This window comes from Pleurodeles waltl, chromosome 5, assembly GCF_031143425.1.
Source record: "Pleurodeles waltl isolate 20211129_DDA chromosome 5, aPleWal1.hap1.20221129, whole genome shotgun sequence".
NCBI lineage: Eukaryota > Metazoa > Chordata > Amphibia > Caudata > Salamandridae > Pleurodeles > Pleurodeles waltl.
In genome coordinates, this window is record NC_090444.1 from 862,965,874 (window position 1) to 862,978,495 (window position 12,622).

General features: G+C 46.3%; 11 non-coding genes and 12 pseudogenes across 11 annotated transcripts; all 23 read right to left on the reverse strand.

Annotated features, from left to right (window-relative positions):
• Positions 1–53: 53 nt before the first annotated feature.
• On the reverse strand, positions 54–172 carry LOC138297895 (5S ribosomal RNA). Its single transcript, XR_011204432.1, has one exon. It is a non-coding gene; the product is annotated as a 5S ribosomal RNA (ribosomal RNA).
• Positions 173–619: 447 nt separating this feature from the next.
• LOC138298232 (5S ribosomal RNA) lies at positions 620–738 on the reverse strand (annotated as a pseudogene).
• A 446-nt stretch (positions 739–1,184) lies between these two features.
• On the reverse strand, positions 1,185–1,303 carry LOC138298173 (5S ribosomal RNA; annotated as a pseudogene).
• A 447-nt stretch (positions 1,304–1,750) lies between these two features.
• On the reverse strand, positions 1,751–1,869 carry LOC138298133 (5S ribosomal RNA). The gene has a single exon (XR_011204650.1). It is a non-coding gene; the product is annotated as a 5S ribosomal RNA (ribosomal RNA).
• Positions 1,870–2,312: 443 nt separating this feature from the next.
• Positions 2,313–2,431, reverse strand: LOC138298159 (5S ribosomal RNA). The gene has a single exon (XR_011204676.1). It is a non-coding gene; the product is annotated as a 5S ribosomal RNA (ribosomal RNA).
• Positions 2,432–2,878: 447 nt separating this feature from the next.
• Positions 2,879–2,997, reverse strand: LOC138298306 (5S ribosomal RNA; annotated as a pseudogene).
• A 446-nt stretch (positions 2,998–3,443) lies between these two features.
• On the reverse strand, positions 3,444–3,562 carry LOC138298258 (5S ribosomal RNA; annotated as a pseudogene).
• Positions 3,563–4,006: 444 nt separating this feature from the next.
• On the reverse strand, positions 4,007–4,125 carry LOC138298175 (5S ribosomal RNA; annotated as a pseudogene).
• Positions 4,126–4,572: 447 nt separating this feature from the next.
• On the reverse strand, positions 4,573–4,691 carry LOC138298265 (5S ribosomal RNA; annotated as a pseudogene).
• A 447-nt stretch (positions 4,692–5,138) lies between these two features.
• Positions 5,139–5,257, reverse strand: LOC138298089 (5S ribosomal RNA). Its single transcript, XR_011204613.1, has one exon. It is a non-coding gene; the product is annotated as a 5S ribosomal RNA (ribosomal RNA).
• A 447-nt stretch (positions 5,258–5,704) lies between these two features.
• LOC138298402 (5S ribosomal RNA) lies at positions 5,705–5,823 on the reverse strand (annotated as a pseudogene).
• Positions 5,824–6,265: 442 nt separating this feature from the next.
• Positions 6,266–6,384, reverse strand: LOC138298282 (5S ribosomal RNA). The gene has a single exon (XR_011204689.1). It is a non-coding gene; the product is annotated as a 5S ribosomal RNA (ribosomal RNA).
• Positions 6,385–6,831: 447 nt separating this feature from the next.
• Positions 6,832–6,950, reverse strand: LOC138298244 (5S ribosomal RNA; annotated as a pseudogene).
• Positions 6,951–7,397: 447 nt separating this feature from the next.
• LOC138298057 (5S ribosomal RNA) lies at positions 7,398–7,516 on the reverse strand. Its single transcript, XR_011204582.1, has one exon. It is a non-coding gene; the product is annotated as a 5S ribosomal RNA (ribosomal RNA).
• Positions 7,517–7,962: 446 nt separating this feature from the next.
• Positions 7,963–8,071, reverse strand: LOC138297483 (5S ribosomal RNA; annotated as a pseudogene).
• Positions 8,072–8,504: 433 nt separating this feature from the next.
• LOC138298322 (5S ribosomal RNA) lies at positions 8,505–8,613 on the reverse strand (annotated as a pseudogene).
• Positions 8,614–9,060: 447 nt separating this feature from the next.
• Positions 9,061–9,179, reverse strand: LOC138298026 (5S ribosomal RNA). Its single transcript, XR_011204553.1, has one exon. It is a non-coding gene; the product is annotated as a 5S ribosomal RNA (ribosomal RNA).
• Positions 9,180–9,627: 448 nt separating this feature from the next.
• On the reverse strand, positions 9,628–9,746 carry LOC138298045 (5S ribosomal RNA). Its single transcript, XR_011204571.1, has one exon. It is a non-coding gene; the product is annotated as a 5S ribosomal RNA (ribosomal RNA).
• A 444-nt stretch (positions 9,747–10,190) lies between these two features.
• Positions 10,191–10,309, reverse strand: LOC138298028 (5S ribosomal RNA). Its single transcript, XR_011204555.1, has one exon. It is a non-coding gene; the product is annotated as a 5S ribosomal RNA (ribosomal RNA).
• A 443-nt stretch (positions 10,310–10,752) lies between these two features.
• LOC138297498 (5S ribosomal RNA) lies at positions 10,753–10,881 on the reverse strand (annotated as a pseudogene).
• A 446-nt stretch (positions 10,882–11,327) lies between these two features.
• LOC138298239 (5S ribosomal RNA) lies at positions 11,328–11,446 on the reverse strand (annotated as a pseudogene).
• A 446-nt stretch (positions 11,447–11,892) lies between these two features.
• Positions 11,893–12,011, reverse strand: LOC138297641 (5S ribosomal RNA). Its single transcript, XR_011204194.1, has one exon. It is a non-coding gene; the product is annotated as a 5S ribosomal RNA (ribosomal RNA).
• A 440-nt stretch (positions 12,012–12,451) lies between these two features.
• Positions 12,452–12,570, reverse strand: LOC138298092 (5S ribosomal RNA). Its single transcript, XR_011204616.1, has one exon. It is a non-coding gene; the product is annotated as a 5S ribosomal RNA (ribosomal RNA).
• Positions 12,571–12,622: the final 52 nt, after the last annotated feature.

Here is a 12,622-nt window from a genome sequence, read left to right on the forward strand (position 1 = left end):
ATATGTGCAATTGTTCTAAGACGTGCACCACCTACTGTCTGCAAGAGGCAAAATGCCTACAGCACCTGGTATTCCCAGGTGGTCTCCCATCTAAGGACTAACCAGGCCCGACGCTGTTTAGCTTCTGAGATCAGACGAGATCAGGCGCATTCAGGGTGGTATGGCCATAGGCAGAACTTACTCCTGTTTCAGGCCTCTTGTGTTGAGACTGCCCGCCGGTCTGGAGCCTGCTGCTCTCAAACACACCTGCACTCTTCTGTTCACAAACTGCCCTCCTTCACAAACTTCTTACAGAGGGCCAATCGCACACCCTGTTTTGCGCCAGCCTCACAATCGCTTCATCTGCACTCACACACAGTCTCAGACTGCCCTTTCTTTAGGGCCCAACACAAGCAGCAGCAAACCAGCTCACCACCAGTAGCTTGGGGTGAGTGTGAAGTGCAGAAAAATTCTCAATTTTCCTTCAGAAAGAGTGTATTTTAGTGTTATTGCTGTTTTTTTAATTTATTTTAAGAAAGGAAAAAACAGTAGAAGAAATAATAAATGAAAAGTAACATTAGAGAGGAATCTGTGCAATTGTTCTAAGACGTGCACCACCTACTGTCTGCAAGAGGCAAAATGCCTACAGCACCTGGTATTCCCAGGTGGACTCCCATCGAAGTACTAACCCGGCCCGACGCTGCTTAGCTTCTGAGATCAGACGAGATAAGGCACATTAAGGGTGGTATGGCCATAAGCAGAACGCACTCCTGTTTCAGGCCTCTTGTGTTGAGACTGCCTGCCGGTCTGGAGCCTGCTGCTCTCAAACACACCTGCACTCTTCTGTTCACAAACTGCCCTCCTTCACAAACTTCTTACAGAGGGCCAAGCACACACCCTGTTTTGCACCAGCCTCGCAATCGCTTCATCTGCACTTACACACAGTCTCAGACTGCCCTTTCTTTAGGGCCCAGCACAAGCAGCAGCAAACCAGCTCACCACCAGTAGCTTGGGGTGAGTGTGAAGTGCAGGAAGATTCTCAATTTTCCTTCAGAAAGAGTGTATTTTAGTGTTATTGCTGTTTTTTTATTTATTTTAAGAAAGGAAAAAAGAGTAGAAGAAATAATAAATGAAAAGTAACATTAGAGACAAATATGTGCATTTGTTCTAAGACGTGCACCACTTACTGCCTGCAAGAGGCAAAATGCCGACAGCACCTGGTATTCCCAGGTAGTCTCCCATTCAAGTACTAACCAGGCCCGACTCTGCTTAGCTTTTGAGATCAGACGAGATCAGACGCATTCAGGGTGGTATGGCCATAGGCAGAATGCACTCCTGTTTCAGTCCTCTTGTGTTGAGACAGCCCGCCGGTCTGGAGCCTGCTGCTCTCAAACACACCTGCACTCTTCTGTTCACAAACTGCCCTCCTTCACAAACTTCTTACAGAGGGCCAAGCACACACCCTGTTTTGCACCAGCCTCGCAATCGCTTCATCTGCACTTACACACAGTCTCAGACTGCCCTTTCTTTAGGGCCCAGCACAAGCAGCAGCAAACCAGCTCACCACCAGTAGCTTGGGGTGAGTGTGAAGTGCAGAAAAATTCTCAATTTTCCTTCAGAAAGAGTGTATATTAGTGTTATTGCTGTTTTTTTAATTTATTTTAAGAAAGGAAAAAAGAGTAGAAGAAATAATAAATTAAAAGTAACATTAGAGAGGAATATGTGCAATTGTTCTAAGACGTGCACCACCTACTGTCTGCAAGAGGCAAAATGCCTACAGCACCTGGTATTCCCAGGTGGTCTCCCATCTAAGGACTAACCAGGCCCAAATCTGCTTAGCTTCGGAGATCAGACGAGATCAGGTGCATTCATGGTGGTATGGCCGTAGGCAGAACGCACTCCTGTTTCAGGCCTCTTGTGTTGAGACTGGCCGCCGGTCTGGAGCCTGCTGCTCTCAAACACACCTGCACTCTTCTGTTCACAAACTGCCCTCCTTCACAAACTTCTTACAGAGGGCCAATCGCACACCCTGTTTTGCACCAGCCTCGCAATCGCTTCACCTGCACTTACACACAATCTCAGACTTCCCTTTCTTTAGGGCCCAGCACAAGCAGCAGACCAGCTCACCACCAGCAGCTTGGGGTGAGTGTGAAGTGCAGAAAGATTCTCAATTTTCCTTCAGAAAGAGTGTATTTTAGTGTTATTGCTGTTTTTTTATTTATTTTAAGAAAGGAAAAAAGAGTAGAAGAAATAATAAATGAAAAGTAACATTAAAGAGGACTTTATGCATTTGTTCTAAGACGTGCACCATCTACTGTCTGCAAGAGGCAAAATGCCTACAGCACCTGGTATTCCCAGGTGGTCTCCCATCAAAGTACTAACCAGGCCCGACGCTGTTTAGCTTCTGAGATCAGACGAGATCAGGCGCATTCAGGGTGGTATGGCCATAGGCAGAACTTGCTCCTGTTTCAGGCCTCTTGTGTTGAGACTGCCCGCCGGTCTGGAGCCTGCTGCTCTCAAACACACCTGCACTCTTCTGTTCACAAACTGCCCTCCTTCACAAACTTCTTACAGAGGGCCAATCGCACACCCTGTTTTGCACCAGCCTCACAATCGCTTCATCTGCACTCACACACAGTCTCAGACTGCCCTTTCTTTAGGGCCCAACACAAGCAGCAGCAAACCAGCTCACCACCAGTAGCTTGGGGTGAGTGTGAAGTGCAGAAAAATTCTTAATTTTCCTTCAGAAAGAGTGTATTTTAGTGTTATTGCTGTTTTTTTTATTTATTTTAAGAAAGGAAAAAAGAGTAGAAGAAATAATAAATGAAAAGTCACATTAGAGAGGAATATGTGCAATTGTTCTAAGACGTGCACCACCTACTGTCTGCAAGAGGCAAAATGCCTACAGCACCTTGTATTCCCAGGTGGTCTCCACTCTAAGGACTAACCAGGCCCGACGCTGCTTAGCTTCTGAGATCAGACGAGATCAGGCGCATTCAGGGTGGTATGGCCGTAGGCAGAACACACTCCTGTTTCAGGCCTCTTGTGTTGAGACTGCCCGTCGGTCTGGAGCCGGCTGCTCTCAAAAACACCTGCACTCTTCTGTTCACTAACTGCCCTCCTTCACAAACTTCTTACAGAGGGCCAATCGCACACCTTGTTTTGCACCAGCCTCACAATCGCTTCATCTGCACTTACACACAGTCTCAGACTGCCCTTTCTTTAGGGCCCAGCACAAGCAGCAACAGACCAGCTCACCACCAGCAGCTTGGGGTGAGTGTGAATTGCAGAAAAATTATCAATTTTCCTTCAGAAAGAGTGTATTTTAGTGTTATTGCTGTTTTTTTATTTATTTTAAGAAAGGAAAAAAGAGTAGAAGAAATAATAAATGAAAATTAACATTAGAGAGTACTCTATGCATTTGTTCCTAGACGTGCACCACCTACTGTCTGCAAGAGGCAAAATGCTTACATCACCTGGTATTCCCAGGCAGTCTCCCATCCAAGTACTAACCAGGCCCAACACTGCTTAGCTTCTGAGATCAGATGAGATCAGGGGCATTCAGGGTGGTATGGCCATCGGGAGAACACACTCCTGTTTCAGGTCTCTTGTGTTGAGACAGCCCGCCGGTCTGGAGCCTGCTGCTCTCAAACACACCTGCACTCTTCTGTTCACAAACTGCCCTCCTTCACAAACTTATTACAGAGGTCCAAGCACACACCCTGTTTTGCACCAGCCTCGCAATTGCTTCACCTGCACTTACACACAGTCTCAGACTTCCCTTTCTTTAGGGCCCAGCACAAGCAGCAGACCAGATCACCACCAGCAGCTTGGGATGAGTGTGAAGTGCAGAAAGATTCTCAATTTTCCTTCAGAAAGAGTGTATTTTAGTGTTATTGCAGTTTTTTTTATTTATTTTAAGAAAGGAAAAAAGAGTAGAAGAAATAATAAATGAAAAGTAACATTAGAGAGGACTCTATGCATTTGTTCTAAGACGTGCACCACCTACTGTCTGCAAGAGGCAAAATGCCTACAGCACCTGGTATTCCCAGGTGGTCTCCCATCAAAGTACTAACCAGGACCAACGCTGCAGAGCTTCTGAGATCAGACGAGATCAGGCGCATTCAGGGTGGTATGGCCATAGGCAGAACACACTCCTGTTTCAGGCCTCTTGTGTTGAGACTGCCCGCCGGTCTGGAGCCTGCTGCTCTCAAACACACCTGCACTCTTCTGTTCACAAACTGCCCTCCTTCACAAACTTCTTACAGAGGGCCAATCGCACACCCTGTTTTGCACCAGCCTCGCAATCGCTTCATCTGCACTTACACACAGTCTAAGGCTGCCCTTTGTTTAGGGCCCAGCAAAAGCAGCAGCAAACCAGCTCTCCACCAGTAGCTTGGGGTGAGTATGAAGTGCAGAAAAATTCTAAATTTTCCTTCAGAAAGAGTGTATTTTAGTGTTATTGCTGTTTTTTTAATTTATTTTAAGAAAGGAAAAAAGAGTAGAAGAAATAATAAATGAAAAGTAACATTAGAGAGGAATATGTGCATTTGTTCCTAGACGTGCACCACCTACTGTCTGCAAGAGGCAAAATGCCTACAGCACCTGGTAATTCCAGGTGGTCTCCCATCGAAGGACTAACCAGGCCCGACGCTGCTTAGCTTCTGAGATCAGACGAGATCAGGCACATTCAGGATGGTATGGCCGTAGGCACAACGCTCTCCTGTTTCAGGCCTCTTGTGTTGAGACTGCCCGCAGTTCTGGAGCCTGCTGCTCTCAAACACACCTGCACTCTTCTGTTCACAAACTGCCCTCCTTCACAAACCTCTTACAGAGGGCCAATCGCACACCCTGTTTTCCACCAGCCTCACAATCGCTTCATCTGCACTTACACACAGTCTCAGACTGCCCTTTCTTTAGGGCCCAGCACAAGCAGCAACAGACCAGCTCACCACCAGCAGCTTGGAGTGAGTGTGAAGTGCAGAGAAATTATCAATTTTCCTTCAGAAAGAGTGTATTTTAGTGTTGTTGCTGTTTTTTTAATTTATTTTAAGAAAGGAAAAAAGAGTAGAAGAAATAATAAATGAAAAGTAACATTAGATAGGAATCTGTGCAATTGTTCTAAGACGTGCACCACCTACTGTCTGCAAGAGGCAAAATGCCTACAGCACCTGGTATTCCCAGGTGGTCTCCCATCAAAGTACTAACCAGGACCGACACTGCTGAGCTTCTGAGATCATACGAGATCAGGCGCATTCAGGGTGGTATGGCCATAGGCAGAGAACACTCCTGTTTCAGGCCTCTTGTGTTGAGACTGCCCGCCGGTCTGGAGCCTGCTGTTCTCAAACACACCTGCACTCTTCTGTTCACAAACTGCCCTCCTTCACAAACTTCTTACAGAGGGCCAATCGCACACCCTGTTTTGCACCAGCCTCGCAATCGCTTCATCTGCACTTACACACAGTCTCAGACTGCCCTTTGTTTAGGGCCCAGCAAAAGCAGCAGCAAACCAGCTCTCCACCAGTAGCTTGGGGTGAGTATGAAGTGCAGAAAAATTCTCAATTTTCCTTCAGAAAGAGTGTATTTTAGTGTTATTGCTGTTTTTTTTATTTATTTTAAGAAAGGAAAAAAGAGTAGAAGAAATAATAAATGAAAAGTAATATTAGAGAGGAATATGTGCATTTGTTCCTAGACGTGCACCAATTGCTGACTGCAAGAGGCAAAATGCCTACAGCACCTGGTATTCGTAGGCAGTCACCCATCCAAGTACTAACCAGGCCCGACACTGCTTAGCATCTGAGATAAGACACGATCAGGCGCATTCAGGGTGGTACGGCCGTAGGCAGAACACAGTCCTGTTTCAGGTCTCTTGTGTTGAGACACCCGCCGGTCTGGAGCCTGCTGCTCTCAAACACACCTGCACTCTTCTGTTCACAAACTGCCCTCCTTCACAAACTTCTTACAGAGGTCCAAGCACACACCCTGTTTTGCACCAGCCTCGCAATCGCTTCACCTGCACTTACACACAGTCTCAGACTTCCCTTTCTTTAGGGCCCAGCACAAGCAGCAGACCAGCTCACCACCAGCAGCTTGGGGTGAGTGTGAAGTGCAGAAAGATTCTCAATTTTCCTTCAGAAAGAGTGTATTTTAGTGTTATTGCTGTTTTTTTATTTATTTTAAGAAAGGAAAAAAGAGTAGAAGAATTAATAAATGAAAAGTAACATTAGAGTGGACTTTATGCATTTGTTCTAATACGTGCACCATCTACTGTCTGCAAGAGGCAACATGCCTACAGTACCTGGTATTCCCAGGTGGTCTCCCATCAAAGTACTAACCAGGCCCGACGCTGCTTAGCTTCTGAGATCAGACGAGATCAGGCGCATTCAGGGTGGTATGGCCATAGGCAGAATGCACTCCTGTTTCAGGCCTCTTGTGTTGAGACTGCCCGCCGGTCTGGAGCCTGCTGCTCTCAAACACACCTGCACTCTTCTGTTCACAAACTGCCCTCCTTCACAAACTTCTTACAGAGGGCCAATCGCACACCCTGTTTTGCACCAGCCTCGAAATCGCTTCATCTGCACTTACACACAGTCTCAGACTGCCCTTTGTTTAGGGCCCAGCAAAAGCAGCAGCAAACCAGCTCACCACCAGTAGCTTGGGGTGAGTATTAAGTGCAGAAAAATTCTAAATTTTCCTTCAGAAAGAGTGTATTTTAGTGTTATTGCTGTTTTTTTAATTTATTTTTAGAAAGGAAAAAAGAGTAGAAGAAATAATAAATGAAAAGTAGCATTAGAGAGGAATATGTGCATTTGTTCCTAGACGTGCACCACCTACTGTCTGCAAGAGGCAAAATGCCTACAGCACCTGGTATATCCAGGTGGTCTCCCATCGAAGGACTAACCAGGCCCGATGCTGCTTAGCTTCTGAGATCAGACGAGATCAGGCGCATTCAGGGTGGTATGGCCGTAGGCAGAATGCACTCCTGTTTCAGGCCTCTTGTGTTGAGACTGCCCGCCGGTCTGGAGCCTGCTGCTCTCAAACATACCTGCACTCTTCTGTTCACAAACTGCCCTCCTTCACAAACTTCTTACAGAGGGCCAATCGCACACCCTGTTTTGCACCAGCCTCACAATCGCTTCATCTGCACTTACACACAGTCTCAGACTGCCCTTTCTTTAGGGCCCAGCACAAGCAGCAGCAAACCAGATCACCACCATTAGCTTGGGGTGAGTGTGAAGTGCAGAAAAATTCTCAATTTTCCTTTAGAAAGAGTGTATTTTAGTGTTATTGCTGTTTTTTTAATTTATTTTAAGAAAGGAAAAAAGAGTAGAAGAAATAATAAATGAAAAGTAACATTAGAGAGGAATCTGTGCAATAGTTCTAAGACGTGCACCACCTACTGTCTGCAAGAGGCAAAATGCCTACAGCACCTGGTATCCCCATGTGATCTCCCATCCAAGTACTAACCAGGCCCGACGCTGCTTAGCTTCTGAGATCAGACGAGATCAGGCGCATTCAGGGTGGTATAGCCGTAGACAGAATGCATTTCTGTTTCAGGCCTCTTGTGTTGAGACAGCCCGCCGGTCTGGAGCCTGCTGCTCTCAAACACACCTGCACTCTTCTGTTCACAAACTGCCCTCCTTCACAAACTTCTTACAGAGGGCCAAGCACACACTCTGTTTTGCACCAGCCTCGCAATCGCTTCATCTGCACTTACACACCATCTCAGACTGCCCTTTCTTTAGGGCCCAGCTCAAGCAGCAACAGATCAGCTCACCACCAGCAGCTTGGGGTGAGTGTGAAGTGCAGAAAAATTATCAATTTTCCTTCAGAAAGAGGGTATTTTAGAGTTATTGCTGTTTTTTTATTTATTTTAAGAAAGGAAAAAAGAGTAGAAGAAATAATAAATGAAAAGTAACATTAGAGAGGAATCTGTGCAATTGTTCTAAGACGTGCACCACCTTCTGTCTGCAAGAGGCAAAATGCCTACAGCACCTGGTATCCCCATGTGATCTCCCATCCAAGTACTAACCAGGCCCGACGCTGCTTAGCTTCTGAGATCAGACGCATTCAGGGTGGTATAGCCGTAGATAGAATACATTTCTGTTTCATGCCTCTTGTGTTGAGACAGCCCGCCGGTCTGGAGCCTGCTGCTCTCAAACACACGTGCACTCTTCTGTTCACAAACTGCCCTCCTTCACAAACTTCTTACAGAGGGCCAATCACACACTCTGTTTTGCACCAGCCTCGCAATCGCTTCATCTGCACTTACACTCCATCTCAGACTGCCCTTTCTTTAGGGCCCAGCACAAGCAGCAACAGATCAGCTCACCCCCAGCAGCTTGGGGTGAGTGTGAAGTGCAGAAAGATTCAGAAAGAGTGTATTTTAGTGTTATTGCTGTTTTTTTATTTATTTTAAGAAAGGAAAAAAGAGTAGAAGAAATAATAAATGAAAAGTAACATTAGAGAGGACTTTATGCATTTGTTCTAATACGTGCACCATCTACTGTCTGCAAGAGGCAAAATGCCTACAGCACCTGGTTTTCCAAGGTGGTCTCCCATCAAAGTACTAACCAGGCCCGACACTGCTTAGCTTCTGAGATCAGGGGCATTCAGGGTGGTATGGCCATAGGCAGAACGCACTCCTGATTCAGGCCTCTTGTGTTGAGACTGCCCGCCGGTCTGGAGCCTTCTGCTCTCAAACACACCTGCACTCTTCTGTTCACAAACTGCCCTCCTTCACAAACTTCTTATAGAGGGGCAATCGCACACCCTGTTTTGCACCAGCCTCACAATCGCTTCATCTGCACTTACACACAGTCTCAGACTGCCCTTTCTTTAGGGCCCAGCACAAGCAGCAGCAAACCAGCTCACCACCATTAGCTTGGGGTGAGTGTGAAGTGCAGAAAAATTCTCAATTTTCCTTTAGAAAGAGTGTATTTTAGTGTTATTGCTGTTTTTTTAATTTATTTTAAGAAAGGAAAAAAGAGTAGAAGAAATAATAAATGAAAAGTAACATTAGATAGGAATCTGTGCAATTGTTCTAAGACGTGCACCACCTACTGTCTGCAAGAGGCAAAATGCCTACAGCACCTGGTATTCCCACGTGGTCTCCCATCAAAGTACTAACCAGGACCGACGCTGCTGAGCTTCTGAGATCAGACGAGATCAGGTGCATTCAGGGTGGTATGGCCATAGGCAGAACACAACTCCTGTTTCAGGCCTCTTGTGTTGAGACTGCCCGCCGGTCTGGAGCCTGCTGCTCTCAAACACACCTGCACTCTTCTGTTCACAAACTGCCCTCCTTCACAAACTTCTTACAGAGGGCCAATCGCACACCCTGTTTTGCACTAGCCTCGCAATCGCTTCATCTGCACTTACACACAGTCTCAGACTGCCCTTTGTTTAGGGCCCAGCAAAAGCAGCAGCAAACCAGCTCTCCACCAGTAGCTTGGGGTGAGTATGAAGTGCAGAAAAATTCTAAATTTTCCTTCAGAAAGAGTGTATTTTAGTGTTATTGCTGTTTTTTTTATTTATTTTAAGAAAGGAAAAAAGAGTAGAAAAATTAATAAATGAAAAGTAACATTAGAGAGGAATATGTGCATTTGTTCCTAGACGTGCACCACCTACTGTCTGCAAGAGGCAAAATGCCTACAGCACCTGGTATTTCCAGGTGGTCTCCCATCGAAGGACTAACCAGGCCCGACGCTGCTTAGCTTCTGAGATCAGACGAGATCAGGCGCATTCAGGGTGGTATGGCCATAGGCAGAACGCACTCCTGTTTCAGGCCTCTTGTGTTGAGACTGCCCGCCGGTCTGGAGCCTGCTGCTCTCAAACACACCTGCACTCTGCTGTTCACAAACTGCCCTCCTTCACAAACTTATTACAGAGGTCCACGCACACACCCTGTTTTGCACCAGCCTCGCAATCGCTTCACCTGCACTTACACACAGTCTCAGACTTCCCTTTCTTTAGGGCCCAGCACAAGCAGCAAACCAGCTCACCACCAATAGCTTGGGGTGAGTGTGAAGTGCAGACAAATTCTCAATTTTCCTTCAGAAAGAGTGTATTTTAGTGTTATTGCAGTTTTTTTTATTTATTTTCAGAAAGGAAAAAAGAGTAGAAGAAATAATAAATGAAAAGTAACATTAGAGACGAATATCTGCAATTGTTCTAAGACGTGCACCACCTACTGTCTGCAAGAGGCAAAATGCCTACAGCACCTGGTACTCCCAAGTGGTCTCCGATCGAAGTACTAACCAGGCCCGACGCTGCTTAGCTTCTGAGATCAGACGAGATCAGGCGCATTCAGGGTGGTATGGCCGTAGGCAGAATGCACTCCTGTTTCAGGCCTCTTGTGTTGAGACTGCCCGCCGGTCTGGAGCCTGCTGCTCTCAAACACACCTGCACTCTTCTGTTCACAAACTACCCTCCTTCACAAACTTCTTACAGCGGGCCAATCGCACACCCTGTTTTGCACCAGCCTCACAATCGCTTCATCTGCACTTACACACAGTCTCAGACTACCCTTTCTTTAGGGCCCAGCACAAGCAGCAGACCAGCTCACCACCAGCAGCTTGGGGTGAGTGTGAAGTGCAGAAAGATTCTCAATTTTCCTTCAGAAAGAGTGTATTTTAGTGTTATTGCTGTTTTTTTATTTATTTTAAGAAAGGAAGAAAGAGTAGAAGAAATAATAAATGAAAAGTAACATTAGAGAGGACTCTATGCATTTGTTCTAAGAAGTGCACCACCTACTGTCTGCAAGAGGCAAAATGCCTACAGCACCTGGTATTCCCAGGCAGTCTCCCTTCCAAGTAATAACCAGGCCAGACGCTGCTTAGCGTCTGAGATCAGAAAAGATCAGGCGCGATCTGGCGCATTCAGAGTGGTATGGCCATAGGCAGAATATACTCCAGTTTCAGGCCTCTTGTGTTGAGACAGCCCGCCGGTCTGGAGCCTGCTGCTCTCAAACACACCTGCATTCTTCTGTTCACAAACTGCCCTCCTTCACAAACTTCTTACAGAGGGCCAAGCACACACCCTGTTTTGCACCAGCCTCGCAATCGCTTCACCTGCACTTACACACAGTCTCAGACTTCCCTTTCTTTAGGGCCCAGCACAAGGAGCAACAGACCAGCTCACCACCAGCAGCACGGGGTGAGTGTGAAGTGCAGAAAAATTATAAATGTTCCTTCAGAAAGAGTGTATTTTAGTGTTATTGCTGTTTTTTTATTTATTTTAAGAAAGGAAAAAAGAGTAGAAGAAATATTAAATGTAAAGTAACATTAGAGAGGACTTTATGCATTTGTTCTAATACGTGCACCACCTACTGTCTGCAAGAGGCAAAATGCCTACAGCACCTGGTATTCACAGGTGGTCTCCCATCGAAGTACTAACCAGGCCTGATGCTGCTTAGCTTCTGAGATCAGACGAGATCAGGCACATTCAGGGTGGTATGGTCGTAGGCAGAATGCAATTCTGTTTCAGGCCTCTTGTGTTGAGACTGCCTGCCGGTCTGGAGCCTGCTGCTCTCAAACACACCTGCACTCTTCTGTTCACAAACTGCCCTCCTTCACACACTTCTTACAGAGGGCCTAGCACACACCCTGTTTTGCTCCAGCCTCGCAATCGCTTCATCTGCACTTACACACAGTCTCAGACTACCCTTTCTTTAGGCCCAGCACAAGCAGCAGCAAACCAGCTCACCACCAGTAGCTTGGGGTGAGTGTGAAGTGCAGAAAAATTCTAAATTTTCCTTCAGAAAGAGTGTATTTTAGTGTTATTGCTGTTTTTTTTATTTATTTTAAGAAAGGAAAAAAGAGTAGAAGAAAAAATAAATGAAAAGTAACATTAGAGACAAATATGTGCAATTGTTCTAAGACGTGCACCACCTACTGTCTGCAAGAGGCAAAATGCCTACAGCACCTGGTATTCCCAGGTGGTCTCCCATTGAAGTACTAACCCGGCCCGACGCTGCTTAGCTTCGGAGATCAGATGAGATCAGGCGCATTCAGGGTGGTATGGCCATAGGCAGAATGCACTCCTGTTTCTGGCCTCTTGTGTTGAGACTGCCCGCCGGTCTGGAGCCTGCTGCTCTCAAACACACCTGCACTCTTCTGTTCACAAACTGCCCTCCTTCACAAACTTCTTACAGAGGTCCAAGCACACACCCTGTTTTGCACCAGCCTCGCAATCGCTTCACCTGCACTTACACACAGTCTCAGACTTCCCTTTCTTTAGGGCCCAGCACAAGCAGCAGACCAGCTCACCACCAGCAGCTTGGGGTGAGTGTGAAGTGCAGAAAGATTCTCAATTTTCCTTCAGAAAGAGTGTATTTTAGTGTTATTGCTGTTTTTTTATTTATTTTAAGAAAGGAAAAAAGAGTAGAAGAAATAATAAATGAAAAGTAACAGAGAGTACTCTATGCATTTGTTCTAAGACGTGCACCACCTACTGTCTGCAAGAGGCAAAATGCCTACAGCACCTCGTATTCCCAGGTGGTCTCCCAACCAAGTACTAACCAGGCCCGATGCTGTTTAGCTTCTGAGATCAGACGAGATCAGGCGTATTCAGGGTGGTATGGCCGTAGGCAGAATACATTCCTGTTTCAGGCCTCTTGTGTTGAGACAGTCCGCCGGTCTGG